This window comes from Hetaerina americana, unplaced genomic scaffold (genome assembly GCF_022747635.1).
Source record: "Hetaerina americana unplaced genomic scaffold, ioHetAmer1.1.p SCAF_3, whole genome shotgun sequence".
Lineage (NCBI taxonomy): Eukaryota > Metazoa > Arthropoda > Insecta > Odonata > Calopterygidae > Hetaerina > Hetaerina americana.
Genome location: NW_027286874.1, coordinates 92,306,061 through 92,330,032, shown reverse-complemented (window position 1 = coordinate 92,330,032; position 23,972 = coordinate 92,306,061).

Sequence of the window (23,972 nt, the reverse complement as noted above, 5' to 3'; positions counted from 1 at the left end):
TCGACATGATGGATGACCTACTACGCCTTAAAGCACCGTGAGTACTTCAATAGTGGATGCAGATGAACTTAAATGCCCCGGGCAACCTCGTTAGGTCATCTTTATCATCCAATTTTACTGATCAAGATTTTTTCCACATACCCATCACAACTGTAGAGAATTTATTACAGAGAGGACAGGACCAATCAAACCATCAAGGAATTTAAGAAGGGTTTCCGATGTGCGTCAGCTTAAAATCACAACGAGGATTCGAGGATCATTTCGAAAACAAAATCCGCTCATATTTTTCAACGAGCATCCACCCTCGGCGTTCTGGCGGAATGACACGAATAATACCGGCATCCCCGATGCATTGCATGAGCTCGATGATAAGTATCGATCAAATGCTAAAACGCTTTATTATTCCCTCCTCCGCAAACCTTGGAGGTCAAGGACATGGGTCTTTTTAAATGGACAGACTCCTTCCGGGTGCAGGGGAGTGGCTGCGTGCCCGATGCCCACTCCCTCCCCGAGGTCGGGAGTTTTAGACTTCTCGGCGCTGTTCCCGTAGGTGCCCCTCTCCCGCTCCCAATCATTCAGTCTTGCTCCGGGAAGCGGACGGAGGACGTCGGGACGACCGTTGGCCGCCATCCGCGACGGACACGGACGCCGGGCAGCGGTCACACACATAAGGCCCCGTGCACCCAAACACGGGCCGGCGCCACCGCCGACGGAGGGGGGGTTGGAAAGAGAAGACACGCGCGCTCCCCGTCTCTCCTTCCCTCTCGCCCGTGCAACAACCGGTTCCATTTTGGGCGGCATCGATCGAGCCCACTCCCTTCATCCCGCTTCTCACCACGCCGTCCACCACCCGCACCCACCCCCTCCTCCCCCGCCCCGCCCACTCTCACCCCTTTCCTTACTCCTCCCTTGATATCTCAACCCACCCCCACCACCACCTTCCGCACGCCCCGTCGTTAGGATGGAGTCTGTTCGCGTGTGTGCGTGTGTATGTGCGAGTGTGTGAGGGAAGGAGGGAGGGTGAGTGCGTAAGCGCGTGGGGCCCGTGTGGGCACATTGGGTCGAGAGGGGAACATTTACTCGCCCGCAGACGGGGAATCCTCCGAGCCGATTCAACTCCACTGTCAGGTGGTGGAGGTACTGGGGTACGTACGGGACCGAGGCGAAGGTCACGGGCTTCGAATCCCGCCCTGGGAAAGAACGCCTGGTTCGTCGAACGATGATTGATTCCTGGGGCTGACGTGTGTCGTACTGAAATCGACCCCGGTCGATGGATAATCGGGAAGCGGCAAATTTACGTTTTGGACCCGCCAGACCGGCTGACAGCTTGCTCATGATCGCAAAAGTGAACTGTTGGGGAAGTGGAGGTATCCCAAGCCGCGGATTTCTGGCACACCGGTCTGCGATTGGAAGTATTAGGGGAATGTCTGGCTTCTTGCCCCCTATAATGGCGTGATCCAAATATGTGTAAAATATAGTGCAATGGTAAACGACCAATTTGGTTCTAAATACAAAGCTATTTAGCGTCATATATTAATTAATTATTTTGACTTAAAGCGAAGCATCGAACGGCTTTTAATGAAGAGGGTATTAGATATTTTGATATTTTAGCACCTTGCAAACCCACCGCTAGGGTGTAACAGTAAAATGGCATGCTTTTTCATGAAGATATTTTACAGTCCCTCACAGAATGAATACTAAATGAGTAAAATGTGAGGTTAACTGGAATGCTCATTCCGCGGTAAGTTTTTCAGATAAATACTCTTGAGGGAATATTGTTGAGAAAAGGAGTTGTCAGAAAATACACCACATAATGATGTATTCCAATTTCTTCGGAAATATAAAGAAAAAGGTAGAACACGTATACAATCGGTATAAAACCACAATGAATCAGGATACAAAATTAGATAATACCCTGAAGTAAACGGACGACTTCAGTGTGCGGAAAGATATAAATTGATACGTAAGCAATGAATTGCATGAATTAATGGGTTCTACAATTTTTAGCGTGACGTACAATAAAAATCACGACAAACAAATGTCACAGCAGAATAAAATTACCCTTCGTCACACGAAATCGAATTAGAGAACTAAACGTGACCCAAAAATTCCGAAAAAAAATATCAACGGCTGAAAGACATATCCACGTGGCAATGAAGAGAGGGAATTTTCCGTCGTCTTTTTTACGTGGCAGATAATAAAGATACTCCTCAGTCGGGCGACGTGGTTGGATGAAGGGACAGACGACCAAACCCCAGCTAATACGCCAGCAATTTTGTACAACCCTGTCCCGAAAAAATTTCACAATACTCCTCCGCGCTTCGCTGATATTGTTCACTCTCCACGGCACCTCGCGTCATCCCAGACCAAGAGTACAACGAGACTCACCGCACTCCTTTATCCACAGCGGGACCTTCTTCCTCCTCCTTCTCCTCCTCCACCTCCTCCTCCTCCTCCTCCTTACCGGCCCTGCCGCCCCTTACCACTTCCACTCTCTTCCTCCTCGAGCGTCGCTCAAGAATACTAACACCACCTCCTTCCACTGAGATCACTGAATCACTGACCGGCTCGCGGCTCCGGCGGCCGGCGGCAATCGGGCGAACACACTCCCCGGCCCCAGGTCGCACTGCTCCCGGCGACAGCGGCGCGCGCGACGAAAACAAAGCAGACAGAGACAGAGATATCGGATGGGAAGGGCGAGAGGTTGCCACTCGAATGGGACACGGGAGAGTAAGGCAGTTGAAAACTCCACACCCCCGCTTGACAGAGAGATAGAGACCGAGGAAACCAACCGTGGGACACCCGGGAACCGCGAATAAATCGGTCTCCGATGTGGTCGACCCGCGCCGGGAGACCGGGGAGACGAAAGGTGAGGTCCCGGGCCGCGCTGCCGCCGTCCCGGCCCCTTAATCCCGGTCCGCTTAAGAAGACAGGGAGGAGGGGCGGTGGTTCCGTGGAATGAGACGAGGAGAGAGAGAGAAGAGAGAGGGGGGAGGGCGTGGAAGGTCGGAGTGCAAAATAACGCACCGAATCACCACGCGGCGGGCCGGGGTCGCCTCGGCTTGTGGGCGGATAAGATGATGATGTTGATGATGACGATGAGGAGGGAAGAAGGGAGACGAAATAGAAAAGGAGGAGAGAGAGAGAGAGGAAGGGAAAGGACAGGAAGGAGAGAGAGAAAAAGGAAAGGAGATGAATGAGAAAAGAAAGAAGAGAGGAGGGAAAGCGGAGAGGAAGAAAAGAGAAAAAGAGAAAGGAGAGATAGAAAGAAAAAGAGAGAGGAGGAGGGTGGTGCTGCGGGCGAGGGCACTCCGAGTGGGCGGCGCGGAGTGCGAACCCCGGTCGACTCTCCGATCGCGTATGTTATCACTTTGCTCCCTGCGGAAGGTCCACACTCCCACGCCACCGTAAGCACACTGCGAGGCTGTCGGCGAGGCGGCGGCCGCGGGGGGAGGGCGGAGGAGGGAGGGAGGGAGGGGGCGACGGTGGCAGGGGCGACGGATTGGGTGGGCCCCTCCGCCTCGAGTGTGCGTGCTGGGCTACCCCTCATTCCACCACCCCTCCCTCCCCTCCCGCCCCCGCACCACCGCCATCATCCTCTTCCACCACCAACAGAATGCACCCGTCCCACCCCCCTCCGAAAACCTTCCCCCCCCCGGCCCCAATCCTCCACGCCCCCCACTCACCCCTCCGAGCACTTTGCGTGAGGACTATGGAAAGGCTGAAATCGGCAAAAAAGTGGGAGGGAGGATAGCGAGTAGGGGGGGAACGGGAGAGATGTAGGTGAGGCAGGGACGGGGGAGCGGGGACGAAAGGAGGGAAGGTAGTGGAGAGAGAATGAGAGGAGAGAGAGAAAAAGAGAGAGAGATTTTGTCGTCGGGGGTGTGGAGGAGTGAGGGGGAAAGGCGGAGGAAGAGATTCTCTCTCTCTCTTATATTCTCCCTCCCCTCGGGAGAATATAATGACGCGCGGTGTAATGGGCACCTCTCTTTTTTCCCCTCCCTCTCCCTCTCTCACTGGGAGACAACGTTCGACTTAACGACGCGGCCGGCGCGCTAATTCTTCCCCCGCCCAAAACACAAAAAACGCCGAGGGGTGGAGGTGGAGCACGGGGAGGCAGGTCGGGACGGAGGGAAGATGAGTCGCAGAGGTGCACTCAGCACACGCGAGACGCGAGAAGGCAGTGAATCGAAACGAAAGGGAAAACAGGAGAGCTCCCTTTAATTTTAACGCGAAAACGAATGGTGGGGAAGACAAGCGGGAGGGAGTGAGAGGGAGGGAGAGGACCAGGGAGGAGGGGATGGAAATATAAACGGCGCTGAGAGGGCGCCCACGTGCGGCGGCGTAATACGATGTCGCCGCGTGTTTGTGAGTGTGTATCATGTCGATACGTTGTCTATGTCGACGCGGTCGATATGGTGCATTCGAAGCAGCTGACATTAGCATCGAGGGACGATAAATATCGACGATACATAGTATTTCGATATGGCATTGCTTGTGAATATCGTCTAATCAGGCACGTAGCCAGGAACCAGTCGAAACGGATGAGGGTGAATATTGGTTGGACGCCTGCCTTCAAGCAGCCAAGGAAATCTGGCCGAAATTCTAGTTTCATGCATAAAGTTGTAAGTACAGCTACCATGATCAGACGCATTTTATGCATATTTACTGTCTCAAGTATAACCATACTTAGCGAATTCCGGAGAGCCATCAGGATTCTTTGAGGTGATCGACAGCCTTTTCCGAATCTGGGCTAAGGACAGGTTTGCAGTATATTTATTTAGATATTACATGAGCCCTTTGCATCTCCTCCCTAAAAAATCAGTCGGAAAGTCACAGTAGTGAGACTCATTGATACTGACTGAATCGATATCAATTAATATCGAATTTTCGTGTGCATGTGGATCCCAATTTACATTTCCAGTTAATTCAATTTGATTGAGTTGAATAAGCATTGCAAATTGCTCTTCGTATATTAAATGTAAGAAATATGTCACCGTTGAAGAGTTAAACCTTAAGGAGCATCAAAACGAAATTTTTTAGAATAAATATCTAACTTTTTTAATAATACTATGTGAAATAAAATTGTCTTATTTATTATGAACCAAAAGTAATCCAAAACACCAAGAGTCACGCAAAACTCGGCAATCCAGAATGGGAGACCCAAGAGCCTCGAAGACCTATCGCAACGTTATAAATCACTAAGTATCAATCATATGAGTTCACTTGATACATTGAGAAAATAATCAAAACTCCACATTACACTGTCAGTTCAAGCAATACGAAAAACTTACATCACATGGGACCGGTCGCACGGATGAAGTCAAGAATACGTTTTTGCCTCGCACCACATCACAAAAAAATGCGTCACACTAATGCAATAACGTCCATTTCCATCTTAAATACTTCTGCTCATTTTTCATGCCATAACTCTCCCCTCGACATTCTTTTTATATTGGTGCCCGTTATTTTAAATGAAATATCGCACAGCCGCACGTGTTGAAGGGGGAATCTCTATTTTAGCGAACGGTGTGGAATGTGCTCCGGGATCGGCGACCTTCCCACGAACGATTGCATCCACCCTCCCCCCCCTTCTCCCCACCTCCTCATGCATCTGGGTCTGTTCCGACCGCAGAAAAACGTCGAGGCGGCGGTTAATCGCGGAATCTGCCGGAATAGTGGGAGTTTTCGGGGTGGGAAACGGGGCATTAAGGGAAGAGGAGAGGGAGAGGTAAGGGAGGTGTGACGTGGGTTGTCGTGGGAAGGGTTCCAAAGCGGACGATACGGGTGCCCAAGGGTGGTGGCCGGGGGCCGAGTGGGAACGCAGACGAGGTGGATGGTATCGATCAGTATCGTCCATAATAAGCCCTCGACGAGGGTCTAGATACACCCTCTACCGGAGACCTCCCATAATAATTGGTTTGTTATCTCCCTCGATGTGACGTAACTTATCTCTCCACGATATTATGTTTAGGGGCCTTGATTGATAGTAGAAAACTCAAAACCAACTGCGGCGTTGCCGTACTTTATCCGCCCGGAGAGAACGTGACTCCGGTTCGCTTTTGTGATTTGGGAATTAGAGGCTAATGTCACTGGAGGCTGGAAGGAGTGGACAAAGAACAGGGGAGACCCGGAGGGGGGAAAGGGGGCCATAGGTAATCCTCCCACTTGGATACTTTTCGCGTCAGTGGCCGTCCAGAAAAGACGTTTGAAGTTAGATCACTTTGTGACTCTTGGCCCCTTCTCGAACCAGTGCTACAGACCTCCCTCACGACCCCGTGCAGAGGATGAAGGAGGTTGCAGAGAGCGCGCTGATAACGGTTGGCCTCAGTCCACTAGATAATACATCTAGTGATCAAAGGTTTATTGTAACTAGTGAGGCCCAAGGGGTAATAGTAACTATTGTCTAATCGGACTAATTACTCCATGTCATTAGCCAATATGAAGTGTTCACACGGTCGCAACTCGGAAAATCGAGCTCCTAATTAACGATTATGTATTGCTTTGTGTAGAGACGAAAACCGACAATTGTAAATAACATCAAGAATATTGATTACTAATTTTGAAAAAAATTAATTAAATAATTACAAAGAAATGCTAATTATGTAAAATATATATCCCGACGGAAATTTAAATGCGAAGTAACTACGTAATTCGGAAATGTCAATGTGCATGTGTTTACAAATATTAGAACTATGACTTTGAAAACCGAACAAAAACGATCGAAACGATTTATTATATTGCCAAAAAATCACAAGAGCGTTGGCTCCAAAATTAAACATATCCCTAGCTGAATAGAACGTATATACCAGGTAATCGAGCAGAAATCTTTTTCCTGACAGGTTTACCCGTTCATAAGGCAGCAATTGTATTGTAATCCATTGCGTCATGTCCCAATACCTCTTAAATTGCTCTTCAGCGCAGACAAAGTAAAAGAGGGGTTTCGTTCCATTCTCTGCGAGTGTGTGGGTCGGGCACGTGTTGCGGCCTCACGCGCAAAACAAGCTGTATATGTAAGGATGGCTGCAATGGCACGCTGGATAGGATGGGACACGGTCAGCGATAAATGCCCGACCCTCCCGCCACCGTCTCTCCCTTTGCTATTATTTTTCCCCCGCCCGTCCTCTACACCCTATTTCTTCCACCTTGTGATCTCGCTACAATGTACGCCTGTCTCTGTGATTTCGCCACGCCTGCGACAAATATAGGACCTGGTACACAAGCAAATGTTGTGAAGAGTGGAAGAGAGAAACAGGTAAGGGATCGCAAACATATGGTACCCGTCATCCACAACCGCATTTTTCAATCTCTTTTGTGACAAAGTTTGCAACATTCAATTTAGAAACTCAACTGAATCATTAAAGTGTTACTGGCTGGTGAGAGCGCCTCAACAAAAAATGAACTGATGGAATGAACCTGTATTTGGACAAGTAAACACTTATAATGTGAAGATTGCGGTACAAAAAGCAGGATGAGATAATTTCTCATCAAGCACAATATAGAGAATTGGGGTGTGAACACTTTCAAAATTTAGAATGACAGGAATTACATACGAACGTTGGTAATAAATAGAAGACATAAAATACCATATTAACCCAGCCTTTTATTTGTAAGCTCCAAAATGTTCATGGGCCCTTTCCTAGGTAAATCAATTCTAACTCTGAAATTTCAAATAATAAGAAGCCTTAATTACATACCAACAGCAAAGTTGAAAAATCACCTCATTGCCTTTTATTAAATTGAAATATTTTACTTGATTTCAATAACTTTTCATGAAATATGAGGAGTTGATTTGTGTATTTCCAATGAAATCCTTCCTTAAGGGAAGTTTTCAAATTGCTTCCGCTTATCTATGGTGCTACTTATCTAACTGGAAATGCTACGTGGTGTTGAGTTTGCCACTCGTTACCCGCTGTAATGCATTTTGTCATTGAAAAATGAGATAAAATATCCAAAGACATGATGGACGACCAATATTTCTCATTTTCAATTAAAATAATACCAACTTTTAAAATAAAATTTCTATTATCTATAAAATTATTTTCTAAAACTGACGAGTGTGTATACGAAATCCTGTGGCTAATAATTATTGCATCGGAAGTTTGTATTTACAAATGTCAAACTCCAGTTTTTCCGCATCATATTTCTGAAAATGTGTCAACAATATTTAAGAACTCCATCGACAATTGTGATTTTCCATAAAGAAGCAATTTCCGCCGTCATTATAAGCTAGTGTAAATAAAATGTAACACAAATAATCTTAGTAGTTGCTCTGAGTTTCTAATTAATCTTACTGAAATGGTTTTATTGCCAATGCCTTTTTGATGGCCTTCATCTGGATAAATTTAGTTCATTTTTTCTTATTGTTTCGTTTAATTTCACTACACGTTTTCAATTGCTTAATTTCCAAGAAGGAATTGCTTCAGTCACACGCGTTTTTGTCATCCAGAGCAAACAAGTATAGAGAGTATTATTTGCCTTCATAAACCAGCAAAAATATACCCGTTTCATGATTACTCAGGTACAGTAGCTACTAATGAATTTGCCAATGGGTATCAAGCTTACTTAAAGAAATCCGAGCTTGACAATATACAGGTCGGCGCATTATTCATCAGAATATTAACTCGTAATTATCTTCGAAGATTTTTCCCTAGAATTTCGATTATGAATAGAGAAAACGTTTTAGATACAAATACAAATTTAAATTCAATCACGGAAATAAGGAAAACAGACGTACCATTGATTTCAGGCGTTAGATACCACAGATAAAACAGCCGAGACATTTTTTATAGGGTGTTATAAATTTATTAATGTACTGATGTGAATTTCTTGCTGAATTGTGTTTCCGATATGATGTATTAACTGATATAATATTTAATATTTTTTCTCAAAACAAATCAGTGTCTAAAAGATTTTGACCCATTTTTACAAAACCATTTTTATCAAATACAAAAGTCTCCTGAGACAATTGCATTAAAGTTAAGAAAATTTGATTCGAAGACAGGACAAAGCTTCACCCATAGTTAGAAAATAAAACTATTAGATCTTCGTTCGCTTTTACCCTGGAACGGTCACAATAGGAAAAGGGTATCAGCGTCCATTTTATGTCTAAACATACTTAGGCTATTCAAGAGTGGCCCTTCTGTCCACCATAACCAATGTTGCAGGCAGGATGGCACACTGACGTATTTATCACGTAAAGCTTTAGGGTGAATTACGGAGCTCGCAAATACAATAAAAATTTGCTTGGCTCATTGTTCGAAGTTTAGTTCAATATTGTTCACTATGGATGGGCAATTTTCACGGATGGGCAGAGTTAGGAAGAGGTGCAAGGCAGGATTGTCAATTGCCACCAGTTCTGTTCAACGTGTATGTGGAGGAAATGATTAAAGAGGCATGGGAAGAACAAGAGGCAGGAATGAAAGTAGGAGGGGAATTCGTAAAATCAGTTAGGTTCGCTGATGACCAAGCTTTAGTTTGTTAGTTAGCCAACGGGTTGCAAGCATTGCTGAGTGCATTGGAAATTCAGTGTGATAGATATGGGATGAGAATCAACATTAATAGAACAACGATTGTGCGATTATTCAGAAAGAAAAATACTAACCTAACATTAAAATTGGAGGGCAAAAACTACAATTGGTAGATCAGATTACGTATCTTGGAAGTGTTTTGGACCAACACGGTCAAAGTAGTAGGGACGTAAGGAGAAGAATTGCGCTAGGCAAAGAGGCTTTCGCAATGAGGATGGAGTTGATGACAGGGACGTTGAATAAGGATGTTAAGAAAATACTCGTTAAAACTTTGATATGGATCGTAGTTATTTACGGCGCGGAAAAATGGTCACTGAAGCAAGATGATAGAAGTAGATGACAGGCTTTTGAAATGTGGGTGTGGAGAAGAACGAAGAAGAATAAAAGTGAATTGCACCGAAAGTAAAAAATGAGGAAGGACTAGGCATGGTGAGCGAGGAGAGGGGTTTTTTGGGAGAAATCCTAAGGAGGCAGGAAAAATGGATGAAGGGCGTATTGGTTAGCAGTAGGATGTTGAAGACTGTAATAAAGGGGAAAATGCTAGGCAAACGAGGAAAGGGCAGGAATAGGATAGGGATGTTGGACGGGATGAAGGGAGGAAGGAAGTACACAGAGATTAAGAGGGACTTGATGTAGAGTAGGCTGCTGGATTGCTTTATTAGGAGTCACAAAATATATATTTGGTAGTTGTGTCCAAAACCTACCTTAACCGGTAGATTACTTAATAATAGTTGTTCACAATAAAAAAAATTAAGGATTTTATTCGTACGTTATATTAGAGGACATGAAACCCTATATGCGGGCTATAACTGCAATTTGACTATCCCGTCTGACAACTTTTTGACGTTTTTTTTGCATTTACAGTCGGCCAACCACGAATGTGAGCACATCCACTCGAAAGGAAGAGTATTTCACCAATCATCCACCACAGCATGAGGTTTTGGGTATAAGCGGTCTCGACGTTCATGGATTATTTCAAATTCTCTTCTCAGTCTGACTGTTTAGATCAAATCAAAGTGTTATTCCGGAAAACTAATTTTAAAACGATATTTCATTGGTATTCATTGGAATTTTTATTATTCTGTTCCTAAATGCTAATTTAATTAGCGACCTTGCATTTGCCTTGTTTCTGTCAACCGTAGAAATATTTCATGAAAGCAAAAAATGCGCAAGGCGAGGGATTTCTGGAGTTCAAATTCCGTTCGTTGAAAAAAAAAGCAGTCAAAGTTATTGCACATTTTGTCGTCTGCTGGGTTAACCCAGTAAAACTATTTTTCATGCATTTATATATGTGTCACACGCGTTGTTTCAGGCGAACTTGAATACTGAGGTTCGCTACGAATGAAGTTAGATATTTAACAGACGGCCCTCTGTTAACTGATAGAAATTACATTAGTATATATTTAGTCAAGAGGAGATATCATAGGAGTACCCACCCTAGCAGAAAAATTTTTTTCCATTCAGTAAATGTGTGAGTAAAAATAATTTGCCACATAAATGGACTAAAAAGAATATATAGAGATAATTCCAATTGATAAACCTGCAAAAATGCAGGCCTCATAAATTTTCCGGTGGTTACAGGCAGTTAAATGATATTGTAAATACATATGAGATATTTCCAATAAATCAATGGACTGAAATTGGTGAATAAAATTGTTTCTGAAATTGGATAAATACAGTGTTTCCATTTAAAGTTACGCTGTCCGAACCATGAACAACTTATGACTAATTGAACATCATTCATATATGTACATCTTTTCAAACAAAATAGTGTTTCCATTAAAGGTTAGACTAAAGGGCTTCTATTCGTTTCATTAAATATTTTCTTTTCTCTTTAAATAGTAAATTAAAAATACAGCAATATAACGCACAGAGCTGCAAAATTTAGAGAATATATAATACTTGTCTTGTAAGTTACCATACTATATATCCACATTAGGTGTATAACAAGTTAAACAAAAAATTCAAATTTATTGACTATATTGATGTTAGTTTAATAAATGCATAAGCTAATTAATGCAAAAGATAGATCTACGTAATGTAATAGTATTCATACCTTGCATCACCAATATAATGTTTATTATTTCACATATTAATTATTATATAAATAATAATAATGCCACTAAGGATTCATATTTTGTCATGAAATCCGTGTATTTTGAAATTTTCTTTTATTGTCTGCCTTTAATAGGAGATTTTTAAAGTGCTTGTACGTTTCCAGAAAAATTTAGTCACTGGTGGGAAAATCTTTGGATATTTATGGCTATAGAAAACCGTTAAAAAAACAGTTTAAATCAATTTTCTAAGTAATATATTGAAAGAGGTGTAATAGGCGCTCGCCAGAGTGAGACTGCCCTTGCCAGAGCTTTAAGACCACGGTCTATCTATCTGCAGTGGTCTCTAGGTCATCGGTTTGTATACAAAATATCGGGAACAATTTTTCCCTGACGTGACGGTGCGTCACAGCGTACTCGCACCGTGCAGGCTCGGTGGTAGGGAGTCTTGACTTTCAACACGCGCCGAGCACTAATCGCCTGCGAGCATTTGCTCAGGCTTGATCGGGCTTTTGGTGAACCCCTGTCGAGTGACTCGGTGCAAGCGCAAAATACATCGAAAGATTGAACTGCGGTACACCATCAAATTTTATTTTGGACTGAAGAAATTAGGTATGGAAATCTAGGTCAGTATTTCCAAAGTATTCAATTATAATAGCATATCACATACTGCAGTTTTTAAGTGGCACACGCTCCTCTAAGATCGCCGAGAGAATGTGGCGGACAAGCCCCGCGCTGGACGGCCGTCGATGTCAAGAACTGGCGACGACGTACAATGTGTGCGTGAAGTGCGGAATTCACATTGTCTTTAAGTGTGCACATGATCACAGATCGTATTACAATTCATAAGATGACATTAAACATCATTATCAATGAAAATTTGACAATGCGAAAGATCTGCACTAAACTCCTCTCCAAGGTCTTGACGGATGACCAAGAGTACAGTCGAGTGCCTGCATGCAAAAACCTTCTACAACACCATAAAGAAGACCACACCCTTTTGGACAACGTAATCACGGGAGATGAACGTTGGATATTCGAATAGGACTCGGCAACAAAGTGGCGTCCGCTCCGAATGGCACATTGCGGCATCACCTTGTCCTAAAAAGTCCCGAATGAGCAAATACATAGTGAAATTCATGCTTATCGTTTTCTTCGACATGAAGGGTGTGGTCCAACATGGATTTGTACCTGATGGGCAGGCAATGAATGGTACCTTTTACCTCTAAGTGCTGAAAAACGAAGGTTCAACTGGGTGAGGCCAACCATTGCCGGAAATTGAAAATTGCACCACAACAATACCCTCAGTCACACTTGATCCATGGTAACTGACTACTTGATTAAAAACAAGGCCTTGCGAAGATTTCCCGACCCCCTTACAGTCCCAACTTGGCACACTCAGCCTATTTTCATATTCCCAAAAGTGAAATCCTCCCTCAAAGGACACCACCATTGGACGCCAAAGAAGCTTGCACGTTAGCCCTTAAGGACCTGACGGAATTCACCTACCAGGGAGCCTTCGAGTCGTGGAAAAGTCGCTGCCAAAAGTGTATCGACGCTCAAGGGATGCACTTCAAAGAATTATGAGGCGTTATAACAATATCTGAAATAAATCTATTTTTCCAAAACTTTTTCCGAATATAATTCGAGAATATTATACTCGGGAATGATAATTAATTCTCTGTGAAGGTCAACAAATATTCTAAGAGCGTATATGTCATTCGAAACTTTTTCTATGACTATTTTGAAAATTAAAATATTTCGCCTGATATGGAGACTTTGGCAAAAGAGCTAAGCAACTGGGAGTATACTTTTCTCGCGCGGGGTAACTTTCTATTTATAGAGGTAGTATTATATTATCATATTATAAAACTTTTAGGCTTTAAAAATCGCTTAATCGTGCGGCATTTTAGCATAAGACGTGAACGAGGCTTATAACTTAAAGTAAACATTACTATTAGTCCATAATGATTTTCTCTTAGTTAAGACATATGAATTATAAGCGAAAAACGTCATATAATTACAGCTTCTTACTTCTGAAAATCATGAATAGTGTTGCTGCTTTTATCAGCGAGATATATACGTACACACTCTATACGTATAACCCTAATCTATTATTAAAATGAGAATTTGCTAAATAAATAAAATGAGTTTTTCCATTCGTTAACTATTCATTGGTCCATTTTCTCGTAAATCATTATTTACTTTTACTTAAAGTCTTGGTTATGGCCTTTCAAAATGTAAAAAAAAAATTATAACGCATACTCCATTCTCAATTATCGAGAGAGAGACATGGAGTTTCCATGTGCCTCATCATATTCTCTCTTTTCTTCCTTTGAAAACTATGTAAAAAAAGACCTGCAAGCAGTGACGCATATGCTCATTTGAATAAATTATTTTCGTATATCATTTATGTTTTTGTGGCAGCAACATCTTCTACTGAACAGGATTAACAAAAAAGATATTACTTACACGCGCGTCAGGGGACAGGCATGGAACTGAAAAACACGCTCCACGGCGGGGAATGGAGCTAGCCTGGCCGCATATGTGCAGTTTTATAACTACAACCCCATTAACTCAGTGAGTTGTACTGAGGGCGCAAATAATACAAAAAACCAACATTTCAAAGGCACTGTGTAAATAGAAAAATAAAGGCCCCAAGAGTACAGTAAAACGTTCTGGCCAATGAATGTGGCTGATACGATTTTTTACAATAATTCGTGGTAAGCTATGCATTTATGATACATTTCAGAAATAGAGAAGTGTATAATAACCGGATGCAATAAACCTACATTTAGTATTTTCAGCTAATAGCTCAATTTTTAACCAGTCTGATGTGTAAAACGTCTATGTGTATATCATGCTAACGTGTAGGTTTTGCCGTAAGTGTATAGTTATTGTATCTTCCTTAATGAATATTAGAAATATAACAGGCATTCCACTCTATTTGTGCAGAGCCTCTTGAAGGATATATGCGTCATCATTTATCATGCATATATCTTGTATATATGAAAATAGTTTTCGGATTAAACCGAATAACTAAATTGAGGAATCCGGAAATTATTTCCCGCGACGAACATTTGAACTTCCTAATAATTTTCAGAAGCAAAAATTATGAATTTTTAGACAGATTTCTTCGTACGTTCTCGAATATACAACGCTGGTGTGACACTTGGAAATTAAAATTAAACTTAAAAAAGTGCCTAGTGATGGATTTTTAGAAAAAAACAAATCCTCCCCGAAAGCATACTGCATCGGGAACACCGAAATGGAATGCGTAGACTCGATTAAATACTTATGCGCCACCCTCACCCATGACCTCTCATGGGTGATACACATACGGCGAATATGTGGACAAACTAAAAAAAATAGGATTTATTAAAAGAGTAATTGGTAAATGTGATGAAAAGGTCAAAAATAAATGTTATCTGTCGTTGGTTAGGCCTTATTTAGAATATGCTGCAAATATATGGGATCCTCACGAAGTTGATTTGATTGCCGAATTGGATCGCGTACAGCATATAAGAGCTAGATTTGTGAAACGTTGTTATGTTCGACTTAATAGCGCATCCAAAATATTAAAGTAGCTAGGCTGGGAATCAATCACGTAGCAAAGGTTAAATTACAGATTGAAGCTCTTACATATTTGGGAAGGTCTCTTTAGCAGTGATGTTGAAAATTTATTATTACCCCCATCGCACTACGGTAGGCAAGATTATGTGAATAAAACCATAGAGATGAAGTGTAGAACAGATAGATTTAAACTGTCATTTTCTCCACGAACAATAAGTGATCAGGATAACATTGACCGACCGCGGTAGGTGTACAAATATTCGGGTCAAAATTGGTCTGGTGCGTATTCACCCCCTGCCATAAATCCTAGCGGTGACTTATAGGGTACCAATAATAGAAAAAAACACAAATAAGTTGCATAAAAAATTCAACGACAACATATGAATTTATAATGTACAATTAATAGTCAACTTAAAACAATTCTATTTTTTTAAATCCGTTACTGAAACCAAACATTAAAGGAGAAAATGGAAAAATAAATCGATTTTTTGAATTACCTCTTTTTATAATGTTATTTGAGCAGTCATAAGGAGGAAGAAGTTGATGGGTTGTACGATCAGTAAGAGTACATAATCACGTGTTTTCCTGCAAGGGAACATTTGATAGTGATGGCGGATTGGAATACGACGGTAGGCGAGGGAAGAGATGGTGATGAGGTGGGGGGCCACGGTTTAGGCACGAAGAATGACCGCGGGGAGAACACGATTGAGTCCTACAGGAGACAGGGGTTGGTCATCACCAACATTTGGTTTAGACACCAAAAAAAAGGCGTAGGCAGGCATGGAAAATGCCAGTAGATTCAAAAAGGTATCAATTAGATTAGGCACAGATTCAGAAACAGTGAGATCAATTCGCACAGCTTCTCGGGAGCGGATGCAGACTCTGACCACAATTAAGTTGTTATGAAGTGTAGCACCCGTTTTAAAAGAGCAGGCTAGGGCGGCGGGTTAGGAAATGGAATGTAGAAGCATTGAATTGATTGACAATGAAGGAGTATCAGCAGGCTGTAGAGAAAATCATTGATGACGGTAAATAGCTGAGTGTTATAAAAAAAATGGGAATGCATCAAGAAAGGGATATCGAAAGCCGCAAAAGACACTATTGGAATCATTATCAGGTAACAATGGAATACATCGAAACATGTAATACATTGAAACCCGGTCGCAAACTAAATTTTATCAAGTGGAAAAGTGCTACGATCGTTTATTCATTATGTTCGACTCCCATCACATCACGCCTGAAGCTACTCAATTTGTGTATAGGAACTATTAATGGGGAATAGACAAGGAAACCATGGATCACGGATGAGATGATTAGAAAGATGGATGAGACCAGGAAATGGAAGAATGTAAAAACAGAGTTAGGCAAGTACAAAGTTAGGCAAGTACAGAGTTAAGGAAGTACAAAGTGTTAAACAATAAATTGAGACGGGCAATAAATAAATCAAAAGAAGCATGGTGGAAGACGCAGTGCGAGAACATGGAATGTTTGCAGAGGAAGGGTAAAATTGGTGCGCTACAGGTATACAGCAAGGTTAAATCACTACCGGGAAGCAGGAAGGGAAGATCTGTGCAAACAGTAAGAGATAATTCGAGTAAGATAATAGTTGACGCAGAAAAGATCCAAGAGAGAGGGAATGAATATATAGAAGAAATGTATAGTAAAGTACTTTGGCCAACAAGTATAGACATAGAAAGAGAATATGACGCCGATGAAGTAAGCTTAGGTCCAGGCTCACTCGACGGAGAGATAGAAAAAGGGTACATGTATAAAGGGAAAAGGCCGTGGTAGCAGACAACATTCCTGCCGAAGTACTAAAATGTTTAGGAAAATGTGGGAGGAAGAGGCTATATGGGCTGATCCGTAGTATTTATGAGGAAGGAATCTGGCCGGAAGACTTCGGGAGATCAGTGTTTGTTCCGTTTTCGAAAAAGTCAAAGGCTACATTATGCGAGGACTACAGAACAATAAGTTTGATTTCCCATGCAGCTAAAGTTGTTCTCAGTATCATCAACAAAAGGATAGGGAGTTGGGCAAATGATTACTTAGGCGATGAAGGGCATGGGATAGAGGCATAGGACGAACTGGAGGTAGGAATGAAAGTGGGCGGGGAATTCGTAAAATCAGTTAGATTCGCTGATGACCAAGCTTTAGTTTGTCAGTCAGCAAGGGGTTGCAAGCATCGCTGAGTGAATTGGAAATGCAGTGCGACAGGTATGGGATGAAAATCAACATTAATAAAACAAAGGTTATGCGATTTTATAGAAAGAAAAAGGCTAAGCTAAACATTAAAATAGGAGGGCAAAAACTAGAGCAGGTAGAACAGTTTACGTATCTCAGTAGTGTTTTGGACCAACACGGTCAATGTAGTAGGGACGTAAGGAGAAGAATTGCGCGAGGCAAGGAGGCTTTTACAAGGAGGAGGGAGTTGATGAAAGGGACGAGTAAGGATGTCGATAAAAGACTCGTCAAAACTTTGATATGTAGCGTGGTTATGTACGGCGGTGGAAACGTGCTCACTGAAGCAGGATGATAGAAGTAGATTGGAGGCTTTTGAAATGTGAGTGTGGAGAAGAATGAAGAAGGTGAAATGGACCGAAAGGATAACAAATGAAGTAGTACTAGGCAAGGTGTATGAGAAGAGGGGTTTGCTGGGAAAAATCCTAAGGAGGCAGGAAAAATGGATGAAGGGCGTATTTGAAGGGCGTAGTTGGCGGTGGGATGTTGAAGACTGTAATAAAGGGGAGAATGTTAGGCAAACCAGGAAAGGACAGAATCAGGATAGGGATGTTGGGCGGGATGAAGGGAGGAAGAAAGTGCGAGATGAAGCGGGATCTGATGTAGATTAGGTGGCTGGATTGTATTTTGTTAGGAGTCACAAAATATATATGTGGTATTTGTGTCCATCCAAAACCTATCTTCACCGGTTGATTACTTAATAATTATAAATTTATTAATCACAACTTTCGGAGAATTGTGGCCATGATTCAAAACAAGAGGCTTTTTTTAAGATTTGTTCAAAAAGTATAGTGAACAATTTTGTCCTGACGTGACTGTACGTCACAGCACGCTCGCACGGCGCAGGCTCGGTAGTAGGGGGTCTAACTTGCCACACGAGCCAAGCGCCGGTTGCCTGCGTACATTCTCTCAGCTAAATCGTGTCGAGGGACTCGGTGCAAGCGCAAAATGCAGCGAAAGATTGAACAGCAGTACACTATCAAATGTTGTGTTGGACTGGGGAAATCAGGTACGGAGACGTTAGGCATGATTTGCCAATTGTTTAAAGATTAAAGCCTGTCACAAACCAGTTTTTAAGTACCACAAGCTCTTCTAAGATGATCGAGAGAGTTTGAAGGAGGAGCCCCGCGCTGGACGGCCGTTGAAGTACATCTACATCTGTATCCATATCCTACGAGCCACCAAAAAGGTGTGTGGCAGGGGGTGTAGCACCAGAAGGAAAGGGTAAGGGGTGACGGGGTTAGGATTTTTCAAATGGGGGAGGGATGGTGGAGGAACCAACAATATAAATATATAAATAACCACGCGCAGTCCCTACCTTGTAGGATAATACTTATTTTGTCGAACTGACTCCTTGGGGATTCCGACTATAGGCATTCTGGTCTCTTATCGTTCTTGGAAAAAATACCTGTGATATATAAAACATGTCAGTCTTGCAGTCTATCTCTCTATTCTTATATTCGTGATCCCTCCGACCGTAATACGTTGGGGTTCGTATTATGTTATTGATGTCATCGGAAAAGAACCCATCTTTAAATGTTTTTAATAAGTTTAATATATATTGTAAACGCCGCTGCGTAAGGGAATTCCTGCCTAAGTTTTCTAGCACAGTAGTTACTCCACTACGTTGGTAATAACAATATTTGCCAAATCTAGCCCCCCTCCGCTGAACTCGATCTAATTGCGAAATCAAATTTACCTTTTTAGGATCCCATATACTGGCAGCATACTCTAGGTGGGGCCTGACTAGGGCAAGAAAACATCTTTCCTTCACTTTTTCGTCACATTTACCTTGCACTCTTTTTACAAATCCCAATTTTTTATTAGCACGACCGCATATCTCTCGTATGTGCTTTCCCCAGGACAGATCGTGAGTAATTGTTGCACCCAAGTATTTAGAGGAATCTACCATTGCGATTTCGGCTTGTTTCACTTTGTAACTAAATGGAAGGGAATTAATCTTTTCTTAAAAATATATTCCTACGCATTTTTTCAAATTTTATTCTGATTGTCATGTATCGCACCAAGTCTGAATTGCATCTAGGTCGTTAGCTAAGTCTTCACGACTTCGAAAGTCTCCATAAATTACTGCATCGTCGGCGAAAAGACGGAGCTTGCTATTAACCACGGTACTGAGGTCATTTATGCAAATAAGGAATAAGAGGGGGCCTATGAAACTTCTTTGTGGTACACCCGACGTGACCTTGACAGTATCGGATGATACAATGTCCAGAACGACTGTTTTAACACGATCACTTAAGAATTGTCTAATCCAGCATATAATACCCTCTGGTATTCCATAAGTTTCCAACTTCACGAGTAACCTGCAATGAGGGACTTCATCAAAAGCTTTTTAAAATCTAGGAATATCGCATCAACTGGAATATTACTTTCACCGGAGTGCATTATATCATGAACAAAGAGTACGAGTTGAGTTTCTCAGGATCTACCTTTACGGAAACTGTGTTGGTTAATAACCAATAAATCTTGGCTATCGAGGTACCTCATTATGGAACTAACATTGATGTGTTCAAGAATCTCACAGGAGATGGAGGTGAGCGATATTGGCCTATAATTACAGGGGTCCTCCCGGTCTCCATTTTTAAATATGGGCGTTACAGAAGCTACCTTCCATCCGTTGGGCACGCTTTCTTCTGCTCATGATTCCTTAGATATTATATCAAGATAAGGGGCAATTTCAGATGATAGTTCTTTTTACACGCGCGCCGGTATCTCATCAGATCTCGGAGATTTGTTGGGTTCGATGTTTTTAAGGAGTAACTCTATTCCGTGGGTGGAAAAGTCGATTGCTTGCATTGGTTGCTGAAATGTTTTCGGAAGGTTCTCGGGTATATTCTGTGAGCATATGTTGAAAGCACTCTGGAAGAATGAGTTTAATATGTTGGCTTTACCTAAACTACTCGTTACTTTATCTCCTTTTCATTATTCAATGAGTTTACGATGGAGTTTTTTCCCTGCACTTCCCTGGCGTAGGATCAAAACGTCTCTGGGTTATCGTTTAAATTGTCACCTAATTTTTCCTTTTGAATTCTGCTAGCGCCTTCCGGAAGGAAAGAACTGACGACAACGTGTGCGTGAAATTTTGAATCCAGCCCTTCAGTTAAGAGTGCGAATGATCGCAGATCGTATTACAATTGATAAGACGGCAGTGCACACTCTTATCACTGAAAATTTGACGTTACCAAAGATCTGCGCCCAATTCGCTCCGAAGGTCTTGACGGACGACAAAAAGCAGATTCGAGTGTTTGCTTACGAAGACCTTAAACAATGCGTTGAATAGGATCCCGACATTTTGGACAGTCCCACCTTGGCACCAGCAGACTATTTCCCATTCCCAAAAGTGAAATCCTCCCTTAATGGACACCACCATGGGACCCTAAGTGCCGTCAAAGAATTTAGCACGTGTCCCCTTAAGGACCTTACGGAATCCGCCTACTAGGGAGCCTTCGAGTCTTAGAAGAGCAGCTGGAAAAAGTATGTCGTCGCTCAAGGGATGTACTTTGAAACTTTTTTAGGCATTGTTGCAATTTCTAAAATAAATCTATTTTTGCCGAAAGTTTTTACACACACTTTGCAATAAATCACCGGCGTAATCGAGTGATTAATAGAAATCTTTTTTACAAATAAAAAATTATTGTGTTTTCAAAATTGTCTAGGGCTCTTTAACCGGTTTTCTATTTCCCGCTTTGTGAACTTATTGGGCAGATTCGGTCCGAGAAGCATAAATAACTCCGCAATGACTCGAGAGCAATAAAGCTGTTAGGTAATTGGTGACATTAATGAAATCCATGCTAAACATATGGTTCTCTTAGGTGGCATGGCTCTCTTGATGTGGCAAAATGAGATCGTATGCGATACAATTACGGAATTGCTCTAAAGTAAACCTGAGAGACGTGTAAACAGTAGCTGATAAATTACAGATAAAAATAATTGAAAAGACAATTCAAAAAGACTTTCGCCATCAAAGAAAGTATGGTCGGGAAAATCCTTTACATAGATATTCTCTGGTAAAAACTTCATATTTCCAGAGACTTTTAAATCAGTTTCTTAGATAATAAACTTTATTTTCAGGCATTTTAGTTTATACAGTATTTCCATTCTCTGTGTAAATCTCCATGGATGTTATGCAAAGCCATTTTTATTGCATGCGCAAGTTGTTCATTGTTGTTGTTGTTTCATTCGCTGGTTTTCAGAATATGTGACCTTACAATTTTCCACTTCTAATGTTGAAGGAAGTAGATACTAAAAGTAAAGCAATTGACACAACATAATACCCTTATTGTATGGGACTTAAAAATCGTCAATTGAGTGAATTGAAAATATATGCTCTGAATAAAACTCTCAAATAACGGATATGTCTTTAAAATCTTCAGACAGGCAGACTCTTTCTAGGTACTGTCTTAATCGTCATTCATGGAATACAGTTTTGCACAAAATAATTTTTTAGAATTCTGAGTCATGTTCTTACCGTTCATTTCTGATGGCTTTGAAGTCAAATGAATTTAGGAGGATATCCAAATTCTAAACCTCCAATTGAACAAACAAGATATACATATACACAGAATATATGCAGTTGTAAAATTGTAACATTTTATACCTATCTTTTTTTGTTTATTTGGCACCTACTGTCAAGCTAGAACTGATTGGCTTAACAGGACCAGAATGTTTACTCTATTTACACTGCTACTGTATATTATGAAATTTGTCTATATATGTTTTTGTAGTGAATTGTTAAATTTTATATGGCTTGATGAATTAAAAATAAGGTATCCTTTTAAATGTTTCATAAAATTAATCTACTTTTAACTATTAACGATAATACGAGGTGTGTCTGAAAAGTATCCGACCTGAGAAGAAAACCCCGCTTCTCTGGTCAAGCGGTGACTGGTTTTTTCAACACGAATACGCACCAGCGCATTCATCGAACCTTATGAAGCAATTTTTGGCGAAATACTAGGTTGTACAGCTTTGCCAGCCTCCGTACAGTCCCGATGTAGTTCCCTGCGACTTTTGGATGGTCCCAAAATTGAAAATGGCGCTCAAAGGAAAGCGGTTCGACGACATCGAGACGATTCAGAGTAATGCGACGCGCGAGCTGAAAGGCATTCCCAAATCTGCGTTCCAGGTCTGCTTTAAGATGCGGAAGCACCGCTGGGAGCGTGTGGTTCAATCAATTGGGAACTACTTCGAAGGATGCCACGGCCCGGATGACGAAGAATATCACCAATTTGGATATATGAACGCAGGTCGGATAGCTTTCGGACACACCTCGTATACCCGTAATCGATTTCAGTTTCCGGTAAGAAATTGCAATTATACTTAAGAACTTTATTTTTCGAGCGTTCGCTATTCACTATAATTTATTCTTAAAAATTTGAAGAAGTTAAGTTTTAAGCGAGAGAATTGAAATACGGGTAAAAGTTTAAGAGACTTACTCTGTTCAGTTATTGCCAACCATAACTCGCGCGAAAGTTTGCAAAAAGTGCATTCATATGCAAATTTGGAACGATTTTTATGGTATTTCTTCTCTTTTTTAAACAGCCGCAGTGGAAACCCAATATTGTTAACGTAAATTTCTCCCGCATTAATGGGCAAGGTCTAAGCAGTAACGTCTGGTGGAGGGGTGAGAAGGGGAGATATAATAATCAGAGCCGGAGTGAAGGAGATATGTTTCGTTAACTTTTTTATATTTATAATTTTATGACTTACTAAAGACAAATGCATGTAAATCAGCTAAATTAATATGTAGCCTTGTGATTTCATATTAAACGTTTTTTCTCATAGCTATGTCTTTAAAGAAAAAATGTTCCTGAATAATTTCATTCATCCACCTTTTCTGAGGTAAATATCGCCTACTGGACTACTCAGAAATGTCACTTCTATTATTATATTGATAATAAACGCTCAGCCAATTTACGAGATCTTCAATACGGAGTGTGGAATGATTTTAATGCTCTTTAACTTTTCTTAGTAAAGGCTATTTAAAAACTCCTTCGGTAATAATGCTTAAAGCCTATAATTATGAAAGATAAGCACAAAGTGAGAGCTTCACTGTGCTTTATTACTGGATTCCGATCTATGAATTAAAGGTCTAAATTCAGCTGGTTCAGCTACCAGCATTTAAAGATCTACCAATTTGAAATAATATGTATAAAATTAATCCTAATGACTTCAGAGAATAATTCAGTTGTTTACGGAATTCCATTTTATATTTCTTAAGGCTGTCTTAATTCCATAGTACTTAGAAAATAATGCAATTTTATAATGAAATGACTGTACATACCATTTACAGCGATACCAAAATCTACAGTAAAAGACCTATTGGGCTGAACTATAAAAGTTATCGTAGAAGACACAAAATCCAAGACTCTAACGTTCATTTAATTGCGCAATACATTTCATTAAGTGAGACTGCGAATCAATTAATCAATCGTGGAATTATTTTAAATACAATTAGCTGTAAGTGATATCACTAACCTTTTTTCAAATATACTGGAACTTAACTAGGTGGTAAAAAACATTCATCTGAAACAATATTTTTCTCCCTAATTTTTTT